This window comes from Petaurus breviceps, unplaced genomic scaffold, assembly GCF_028583685.1.
Source record: "Petaurus breviceps papuanus isolate PSGF00001 unplaced genomic scaffold, PetGlider_PUasm1.0 91133, whole genome shotgun sequence".
NCBI classification, from domain to species: domain Eukaryota; kingdom Metazoa; phylum Chordata; class Mammalia; order Diprotodontia; family Petauridae; genus Petaurus; species Petaurus breviceps.
In genome coordinates, this window is record NW_027187419.1 from 24,473,518 (window position 1) to 24,485,079 (window position 11,562).

The window sequence follows — 11,562 nt, forward strand, 5'->3', positions numbered from 1 at the left end:
AAAACCTCAAATTGGGTCTGAATGACTCTCAAAGTTGGATTTGATAATTCTTAGACTGCAGTCAGGAGATGTCTGTTGCCAGGTATAGAAACAGACCTGATTCTGTACTATCACTTGCTCCTTCAAAGCACTTAGTGGAAGAATAAAAGACTTTCCTGCTGCTTCTGGAAGTTGAACCAAACTTAAGACTCAGAGGAGAACTGAACTTGCAGCTTCCCAGACAGCTTCACTCAGGTATGGCAACACCATCATCTGCTGCTTGAGAGGCAGAAACAATCTAGAGCTTGTACAGATAAGAGAATAAACCTGGAAAAGTTATGAATGAAGAACCCAGTCACAGGGTTTCTGTTTTGCTAAGAGAGTTTACAATTGCCTTAAGAAATCAGATGTGAAGCTTTTAACCATAGCACCCAGGAGAGAAGTGATTCTTCCCACAAGTGAATTATTTGTGCTGATGATTACTGAAGGGGATTCAGTGTCAGGAAAACTTTCCTAACAAAGTAGTCTGTTAGAGGGTTGGCTTTCCTGCAGAAATTTTAAAGGGTCATACTTTCAGAGATACAAGGATCTTAGAAATGATCAAATCTGACTCCCTCAATTTAAAGGTGAATAAATTGAACAACAAGGAAATTAAGTGACTTGTCCTGGTTCCCAAAGCTAGTATGAGCATGAAACAGAATCCACATGATGAACTTCTTTATTAATATAGGCACTACTATAGACATTTACTTTGACAATAGACTGTGTATATGGAAGGTTTCAGAGAAGAAACTTGGCAGTGTGGAGGAAAATAGGAAAGACTCACTGATGAAGTCAGGATTTTAGTAGAAATTTGAAGGAAACTAGAGAATTTCAGGCACTTGAGACAGTGAATGTAAAGGTATACATTTGAAAAACTGAGTGTTGTATGTGAATATAAAAAGGAATCCACTTTCATAGAGTACATGGATTGGTGTGTGGTCGAAGAAGAATGGAAGTATTTGGGTGAAGAATGAAAACATTAAAAGTTTTGATATGCCAAAACATCAGGATTTTATATTTTTCCAATTTAATAGTATAATTTAATAATCTAAACATTTATTTAACTAGACTTTTATAATATAGTATGAATAAAATATAGAAATAATAATCTAAATAGTCACTTAAACAAAATTCTTTTTTAAATTTAGATCTAAATTTCCTACTACTCTCCTGCCCCTCCCTGACTCATTGAGATGGGAAGGAATATATAATTTCAATTATATAGGTAAAGTCATTAAAATATATTTCCATATTAACTATAATAAAAAAACAAAGAAAAAAAGTGAAAAAATATGCTTCAATTTGCACTCAGAGTTCATCATTTCTCTCTCTGGAGATAGCATTTTTCATAATGAATCCTATGGAATTTACTTGTGTCATTGTATTAGTTATAGTAGTTAAGTCTTCTATAGTTGATCATTGTTTACAGTATTTATGTTACTGTGTGCAATGACATCTTGGTTCTACTCACTTCACTCTGTGTCAATTAATATAGGTATTCCCAGGTAATTCTAAAATGATCCTGCTCACAAATTTTTTTTTTGCATAATAGTATTTAGTCACGATTATAGTCCTTTTTAATTTTTGGAGGGGGGAAGGTAGGGCAATTGGGGTTAAGTGACTTGCCCAAGGTCACACAGCTAGTTTTAAGTTTCTGAGGGCAGATTTGACCTCGAGTCCTCCTGACACCAGGGCCGGTGCTCTATTCACTGCATCACCTAGTCACCCCTTCAGTCACAATTATAAACAACTTGCTCAGCCATTCCCCAACTGATGAGCATCCCATTAATTTCCAATCTTTTGTCGCCACAAAGAATTTCTACAAATACTTTTTGTACATATGAGTCCTCTTAGTTTTTCTTTTATTTCTTTGGGATAAAAACCTAGTAGTGGCATTTCTAGATAAAATGGTATACATAATTTTATAGACCTTTTGGGCATATTTCCATGTTGTCCAGAATTGTTGGAACAACTCACAATTCCATCCAAAGTTAATTAGTGTCCCTACTTTTTCACATCACCTCTAGAATTTTCCTTTTTCTTTTCTGTTTGTTATCTAATCTGATAGGTGTAAAGTGATGCCTCAGAGTGGTTTTATTATTATTTTTTTTAAAATTTTACTTATTTCCCTATTACATGTAAAATAATATTAGATATTCATTTTCTAAAAAAAAAGTTTTGAATTGCAAATTCTAGTTCTCCTTTTACCTTCTCCTTTCCTCAGATGGTAAGCACTCTGATAGAAGTTATAGATGTGTAATCATGTAAAACATTTCCATATTAATCATTTTGTTCAAGAAGATTCAACCAAAAATAGTGAAAAATAGTATGCTTTTGTCTGTGTTCAGCAACATCAGTTCTTCCTCTAGAAGTGGACACCAATTTTCATTACGAGTCCTTTGGGATGGTCTTGGATCATTGTATTGCTGAGAATAGCTAAGAAATTCACAGTTCTTCATTGTGCAAAATTACTTTTAGTGCATACAATGTTCTCACATGCATATATGTATATGTATATATACATATGTGTGTATATATACATATATATGAATATGTTGATTATCACTACTTTCTCTGGATACGGATGTCTTTATTGATATGTTCTTCATTTTTAATTTGTGTATTTCTAATAATAATTAAAATGACTTACTTGGGTCAAAGTTGTTCTTATCATTTCACCATTTCGTGCAAGTGCTTCCATGCCTTTCTAAGATCATTGACCTTATTATTTCTTATAACCCAGTAGTATTCCATCACAGCCATGCACTGTGACTTGGTCAGTCATTCCCCAGTTGATGGGGATCCCTGCAATTTCCAGTTCTTTGCCACAACAAAGAGCTGCTATAAACATCCCATTCACATTCAAAGATATAATTCCTATTTATGAATATCCTTCCATTTTATTTTTAATCAGTATTTTCTTTCTCATCCTCTCTTTTTTTTACCCTCTCTTTGTTACTTTATCTTCTCCTCCACTACCTCTATTTCTTAGGCAATAAAAGATTGTTTTCATGATTGCTGCTTTGTAATACAGTTTGAAATCTGGTACTGCTAGGCTTCCCTCCATCACATTTTCTTGTTTGATTTCTTGACTTTTTGATTTTCCATATCAAATTTCTTATTTTTTTCTAGATCTACAAACTAATCAATTTGTAGTTTAATGACACTGAATGAATAATTTGATTTAGGAACAATTGTCATTTTTTTAATATTGACTCAGCAAACCCATGGGCAATTAATATTTCTCCAATTGTTTAGATCTCTTTTATTTGTGTGAAAGGTGTTTTGTAGTTATATTCATGAAGTCCCTGGGTTTGTCTTGGTAGGTAGTTCCCAAGTACTTTGTATTTTCTCCATTTATTTAAATGTAATTTCTCTTGTTTTGGGGTTTTGTGGGTAGTATATATAAATCCTGTTAATTTATGTGGTTTTATCTTATATCTTGCAAATTTGCTGATTTTTAATTTTTTCAGTTGTCTTTTAGTGGATTCTCTAAGGTTCTCTAAGTATACCATCATATCAACTGGAAAGAATGACAATTTTGTTTCTTCTTTGCCTATTTTTTTCTTTCAACTTATTTTTCTTGTCTTATTGTTATAGATGGCATTTCTAGTAATGTATTGGATAGTCATGGAGATATTGGACATCCTTGCTTCACCCCTCATCTTATTGAGATGAATTCTAGTGTTTCCCTATTACAGATAAGTCTCTCTCTTGGTATTATGTAGATATTACTTATCATTTTGAGAAAAAGTCTCACTTATTTCTATGCTTTCTAGTGTTTTGTAAATAGAAATGAGCATTCTATTTTGTCAAAACTTTTCTACAAATATTAAGATAATCATGATTTTTATTATTGATATGTTTATTATGCCTATAGTTTTCCTAATATTGAACCATCCCTGCATTCCTGGTATAAATCCTATCTGGTCATGGTGTAGGATCTTTGTGTTGTATTGCTGTTATCTCTTTGCTAGCATTTTATTTCAAATTTTCACATTAATAATCATTAGGAAAATCGGCCTATAGTTTTTTCCTCTGATTTTGCTCCACATGGTTTAGCTATCAATATCATGTTAGTGTCAAAAAAAGGGATTTGGTAGGATTCCTTTACTTTTCTTTCAAGCAGTTTATATTATATTGGAATTAGCTGTTCTTTAAAAGTTTGGTAAAATTCACTTGTAAATCCATCTGGTGTTAGATATTTTTACTTAGGGATTTACTTGATGGGTTGTTCAATTACTTTTGTAATATGATATTATTTATTCTGTTTTTCTTCTGTTAATCTAGGATATATGTTGTTTTAGTAAACATTCATCCATTTCACTTTATATTGTCAGTGTTATCGGCATGTGACTAGACAAAATACATCTTAATAATTGTGTTATTTAAAAAATTAAATTAACAAATAGATTATTTGTTTTACTGGGATTTCACAAAAATATCCCCTACTTTTATTTATTAGTTTGATAACTCTTTTACTTTCAATTTTGTTTACTTCACCTTTGATTTTCAGAATTTTTGTTTTGATGTATATTTTGAATTTTTTTTCCTATTTTCCATTTTTTTGTTATAAGTCTAATTTGTTGATTCAGACCTTCTGTTTTTTATTTAACTAAGCATTTGGAGCTTCAATTTTCTCCCCTAATTTCTGATTTGGCTGAATCTCTCAAATTTTGTTAAGTTGTCTCATTTGTGTCATTAATGAAATGGTTGATTGTTTCTGTGACTTGTTCTTTGACCCACTCATTCTTTAGTATTAGATTATTTTGTTTCTAATTGTTTTTAGTGTATACTGTAGGGTTCAATATTGTAATATAATGCCAAAAGAAGGCAACTTCCCAGGTTCAAAATACCAGCATAGGTGCTCTCTATTTTATTTAGTGACAAACCAAGAACAGAGAAGATCAAAACATGACATCATTCCAAATACAGCATTTACTAAGTGTGATTAAATAATCTCCAAGTACTACCCCACCCCAGGATCTTCCAATCATTCAATCAATTACAAAGTCCCTGTTCTAAATACTACTCCACCCCTAGGCTATACCTTAATTAAGTCCACCACAAAACCCCTCTTCTCAAATGGAGATTAGTTTCCAAACATAAGGTCAAAAGTTCCCCACCCCTGGATCACAATTGAATCTACCCCAGAGTTACATCAAGTTTAAACACAGCACTTAATACTCAAATGGAGGTCTTTTCTTCATCTTGACACGAGGCAAGTTCTCAGCAATCTTAGTTCCTGGGGAGACAAGGCTTAGCAAAGCCACAAGATACATTGCCAGTCCCTTCATGAATTTATCCTCTGTCTGTAGAACAGTCCTAGAACCCCTGAACACATTAGCAAAGCCCTCTCCCAGGATTTCTGTAAACATACAACAAGAAAATCCTTCTTCAGGGCTTCTGAACCAACAGAAAGGCTCCCAGACCCCTGCAACAACAGCACTGTCCTTCAGCAGTGGACAGTATTCATTCTGTCTGCAGGACAGTCTCCAGACCCCTGCAACAACAGCACTGTCCCTCACCAGTGGACAGTATTCACTCTCTGTCTGCAGGACAGTCTCAGGGCTTCTTAGCGAACAGCCAGGTTCCAGGACTTCTTCAACAAAAGGACTGTCTTTCACCAGTGGACAAATCTGGCAAAACAACATCAAAACAGACAGACAAAGTACCAGCAAAACAGCCATGTCTCCTCAGTCCTTGGCAGCTCAGGGGGCAGGTCTCAAAAGTCCAGGGCAATTCAAAGCGGCCACCAGCAATTCTTACTCTCTCTATCTCTCCACGAGGTGCTGCTTCCAAAAAGATCTTCCGCCTCTCTCTTATCTCTCCAAATCTACATCACCAGCTCCTCCCAGCTCAGGACCCTCCCTTCATATCAACAAGCCCATCCCACAGGTGGGATTAACACACTCTGGGTTTTAACACAATCAATTTGAAAACCAAGCCAATACAGGGGAATCTCACAAATATTGAATATAAACTTTATTGCATTACAGCCGCAACAGTGAGCATTTGATATTTCAGTTTCTGTTTCATAGAAGAATGGGGTAATGGAGTAGATAGTGGCTCAATGCATATTAGTGATACATGATGATGATGATGATGATGATGATGATGATGATGATGATGATGATGATGATGATGATAAAATTGAGCTCTTGTCCAAAAATTTCTTTTTTTTCAGTGAAGTATGAATTAAAGTCCTCAGGCAGGGTTTGGGGAAAGAGTGGAGTGACATGGAAGAACTGTGAATTGATTTTAGAAAGTTTATAAAAGACATTATGGTAAGTGGAGTAGATTGGATAGTTGTCAAGGAATTGCCTTGCTTCAGAAAGGGCTCAGTTGAGCTTATGGAACATAAATATGTACTGGTTCTATCAAGCAGGGTTTCTTGATATTCTACAGTTCTGTTTAGCACTATGTGATCAGAAGTGAAGGTGATTGATGGTGTAATTACCCAATGTTGGTGTATAGCAAGGTGAGAGCAGTAATAAGACAAGAGGAAAGAGAAATAAAATGTAGGGAATGTTGATGTACCAAGAGGAAAAGACAAGAGTGTATTTTGTTAATTTCTTTCTATTTATTAATATAATCCTATAGGTTTGCATATTGTTGTTATTTATATGATTATCTTCTTTTTCCTGATGTCATACCCTCTTTACATCACTGTTATATATGCAACTTTATAATGTTAGATATTATGATCATACTGATATAAGCTTTTTGTAAGGATTTTACATAAACCTTTAAAATCTATTAATTAATGAAATTGGTCAATCTTTTTCTTTCCTTTAAGTATTGAGACAATTCTTATTTGATAAAAGATTCTTTGTTTTAAGTATTGAGACTATTCTTGTCTGATAAAAGATGTCTGGCAGCGTGTTTTCATTTTCAACCATTAGACAGAAACAAGTGATATATTTACTTTTTCTTAAAATGTAAAAGGATTCACCTATAAATCATTCTAGACCTATCTTTTCATCAACTCCTACATTTTGGTAATTGCTTTACAATTAAATGAATTTATTTGTTGTAAGGTTATATAGTTTAAACATTCTCTTTCTCTTTTATTTTTTTTTAATTAGAAAAATATATTTTAATCCCCCTCACCTTTTCCCCCATTGGAAAAAAAAGGAAAAAACTTTTGTAGCAAATATGCATATTGAAGCAAAACAAATTCCCACATTTTCCATATAAAAAAGGCCCTTTCTGTAACTTTGGTCCATCACCTCCTTGTCATGATGTAGGTGCCATGCTTCATCTTTATTTCTCTGGAATTATAATTTATTATTATAATCATGACAATTAAGTTTTTCAAAGATATTTGTCCTTAAAATATTGTGGCTTTTGCATAAATTGTGATCCTCAACCTGTTCTTTCAATGTAGATAATTTTTATTTTATTAACATCTGTCCATTTCTTTTAAATTCTCATTACTACTGGTGTACAATTATTTATACAATACTGTAAAGAAATACATTTTTTTCTCTCATGATTTCAACATGATCTTTAAGGTATTTGATTAATTCTCCCTTCTTCTTTTTCAATCTCATTAACTTGTATTTTTAAGAATTTTCTAATTCTTTCCTAAGGAAAAAAAATAAATTTTCTTTGCTAATTTTATAATGTTTTGGTTTCTAATAAATCTAGTTTTCTAATTTTCACAATTTCATTTGAACCTGTTTTTAGATTTATTTTCTAATTTTAAATTAAATATTCAGTTCAATAATCCTTTTTTCCTATTTTTTAAATGTTTATTCTCAGCAGTAGGATTTTTCCTTCAGGACAGATTTAGTTGTATCCTAAAATTTTTGTTATGTAATCTCATTCTCCACCTAGTAATTAAATATTTTTTAATGATTTGTTCATTGACACACTTATTCTAGATATGCTAATTGAAGTTGACTTGTTAAATTGATAATGGGATGCTAATAGATAGTATAGATAATGTTAAAGACATAGTAACTAGTAATGACAGTTGAAATTGGAAAACACATTGAAGAATTTCTTTGCCCCTCTGTGGATACTCCTAGCATCCAGAGGGGAAGATATAGTCAGGACGAAAGGAAGGAAACAGGTATTTATTAAGCGTCTGATTTGAGCCAGGCACTGTGCTGAGGGCTTTACAAATGTTATCTCATCCAACATAGCTAGATAGCTCACTTGGTTCCCATCTAGGAGTTGGGACAATGATCACTAGAATTTTTAAGATTGCAAATACTGTATTCAATCTTTCAAAAAAAAAAACCCTTATTGGATAGAACTCTAAGTTTACATTAAAAGAAGCTTGATTTGTGTCCTAGTTCAACCACTTATCTTTATGGAGCATTTCTTTTTGATTTGTCAACATCACTTAATATACTTGACTTTCCACAACCTTATCATAAACTAGAGATAATACTTCTTTTGTATCATTGCTGTGAATGAATCACTTTGTATATAACAGTACAAATTAAGTTTTTTTTTTTATCCAATAAAGATCTTTCTGGTAAATATGACAGGTAAGGCAGTTGGTCATAGAATTTTCAACACGGAAAAAAATAAAGGACATAAAATTTAAGTTGGCTTTTCCAAAGTCATACAAATTGCTTAGAAAACTAGAAACCATGTATTCTGACATTTTGTAAAGTTTTTCCCCCTCCAATAAGTTAAGAAAGAAGAATGGATGATAAATCATTTTGTAGCTTATAGAAATGGTTTAAAATTCTTGAATGGAAGGAAAACTTTGCAATTTAATCTTGTGTTATTCATAAATTATGTAATTTGATATCTGAAAGGGGTTTTGAATTTATCAAATACAAATTTCTATCCTCTAAAAGAATATTTTTAATATAACCCTAACAAATGACGATCCCTTTTCTACTTGAACATGGAAACTCATTATTCTAGGAGGAGGCCTCTTTATTATCAGACAATTGTAGTTTTAAAAGTTTTTTATATCTGTTTCAGATCAATGAATTAAGACATGTGATAATCCTAGTTCTGCCCTTTTGAATGATACAGAAAGTTAAAAAAACTCTTAATACATTTGAAATATTTAAAGACAGCTTTTAGTGACTTTTAAGGCTTTTTAAAATATTTTTTTTCTTAATAACTGATCTGAGAAAGTATAATAACACAGTGAGTAGCAATATTAACATGAAATACAAGATGATAGAACTCCATAAATATTTCATGATAAATATGACAGTTGATAGACAATTCATTGTGTATTTATATGTATTAGTAGGAGAAAATGAGCATACCTTGGCAGTGTATGCACAAGAAGGATTGCTGGATCTGACATCTTCTCAAATTAAAATATCACATCTAACAACTTACAGAATGGTATCTTTTCATAACTGTGAATCATAGTTAATGGATATACCCAGAGATGTGAATGAGATTCAGAGTAATCTTTATGAAGATGTCAATGGTGACTCAGTATTAACATTAATTCTTATTAGGTACTTCTACAACCATTACCACCACAACAACAAAATACAGGAACAAATAGTATTATGACAGCATAGTACTACTGTTCCTCTGAAATGCTTTGGATAAAACTCCTTTAAAGATAACAGAAATATCTAATGTAAGGAAATGAATAATCTAATTTCTTTCATTAATACCTATTGGGGCAGCTAGATGGCACAGTGAATAGAGCACCGGCCCTGGAGTCAGGAGGACCTGATTTCAAAACCAGCCTCAGACACACAAAACTAGCCATGTGATCTTGGGCAAGTCACTTAAACCCAACTGCCCTATCTTTCCCCCTCCAAAAAGAAATTCTCTGCTTCTCATTAATAGCTATTATATTCCCTTAAAATAGAGTCCTAAGCCTTGCAGTGTTGTTTTTTTTTAAATTCAGAAAAATTGAAAAATCTAGTTTATTTAATAAGTAGATGTTTAAAATTATTTTTAAAAATTCCCTTAGATTCTCCAATTCATTCCATCAACACTATAAAACCCCTATTAAGGGTAGAGTTATTCTACCACACTGGGTTCAATTAAGAGTTAACAAGGATTTTGAAGTTATCATATTTACTTTTCCTTCAGTTTACTTGGGAAAAATGGACAAAAGATATATCCAGATAAAGAATGATATATAGACATACACATATAATCACATGGATATTATATACTATAATATATACTATATTATGTTTATACACATATACGTATATGCTCAGATATGTACACATATATAGTGATTGAAAATGGCATTTCTTTTTTTTTTTTAGCAATTGGGGTTAAGTAACTTGCTCAAGGTTACCCAGCCAGTTATTTCTGGGTGTGGTGCTGAGTGTCTGAGCCCGGGATTTGATCTCCAGGTTGTCCCAACACTGGAACAGGTGCTTTTACTTGCTGAGCCACCTGGCCGCCCCTAAGCAATTGGGGTTAAGTAACTTGCTCAAGGTTACACGGCCAGGTGTTTCTGGGTGGGTGCTAAGTGTCTGAGCCCGGGATTCGATCTCCAGGTCTTCTCAACACTGGAGCCGGTGCTCTTACTTGCTGTGCTACCTGGCCGCCCCGAAAATGGCATTTCTAACCTGTTATTAATTATAGCTATGGAATTAATCAATAAAAACATTTAACATTTTACTCTATGCCAAACACTGAGAAGACAAATTCAAAATAAATACATGCTTTTTTGACAAAAAGCTAACATTCCAAAAGTAGGAAATATTATGTATAGGGGAGTTCTAGTCAGTAAAGTTTGCTTTGCTTTGCGAAGACTTAGTCAAAAGAAATTTGATTGAAATTCCCATTCCAGAAGCATTGGTAGTGTTGATTTGATATTTGGGACCAGAACAAGAGGCATGGGTTGGGGCCAGGGGGGCAGAGGGGATGAGACGTAGGTAAACAGAAAATAGATGGACCATGGTGGATGGCTGGAACATCCAGTATGTTGTGGCCATTTACACATGGAAGGCTAAGTAAGTTTACATTTACTGACTCAAAAATGAACAAAGATTTCATGGGGAGGGTGAAATTTCCAAAGAGGATAAATTCTGCTATGGCATAATTATTAGAGGTTTGGTAGTCTAGTGGGTACAATGGTAGGGCAGATAAGAAGTGGTCAGGATGAATGTCCAGAATCATCATGGCCTTGGGCTATTGTAAATCCAAGCATGAGCAGCTGTCCAAAGGACTGTTGTTGTGAACAACTTTCAAGGTTCTGATTACATAGTATAGCGAATCTCTATTTATTCAATAATAAATCAGAGCAAAACATTCACAGAAAATCAAGGTACAGCATACGGAATGTTACACCTGGGACGACAAGGCTTAACAAAGCCATAATAACATTAATGCACATTAACAAAGCCACAACAACATTTTACAAAGTACTGGCACCACAGTCATGCTTCCTTATTCTTCAGCAGCTCCACCTGCTCCTTAGAAGTCTTGCTATATCACAAGAACAAGTTCTGTGTCTGTTCTCAGCTTTCATTTCTCTTCTCAGTTCTTCTCATTTCTCAGTTCAGTTCCATATGATTTCTGGGAAAATTTCCCTCCCTTCCTCTCTCTCTCTCTCTCTCTCTCTCTCTCTCT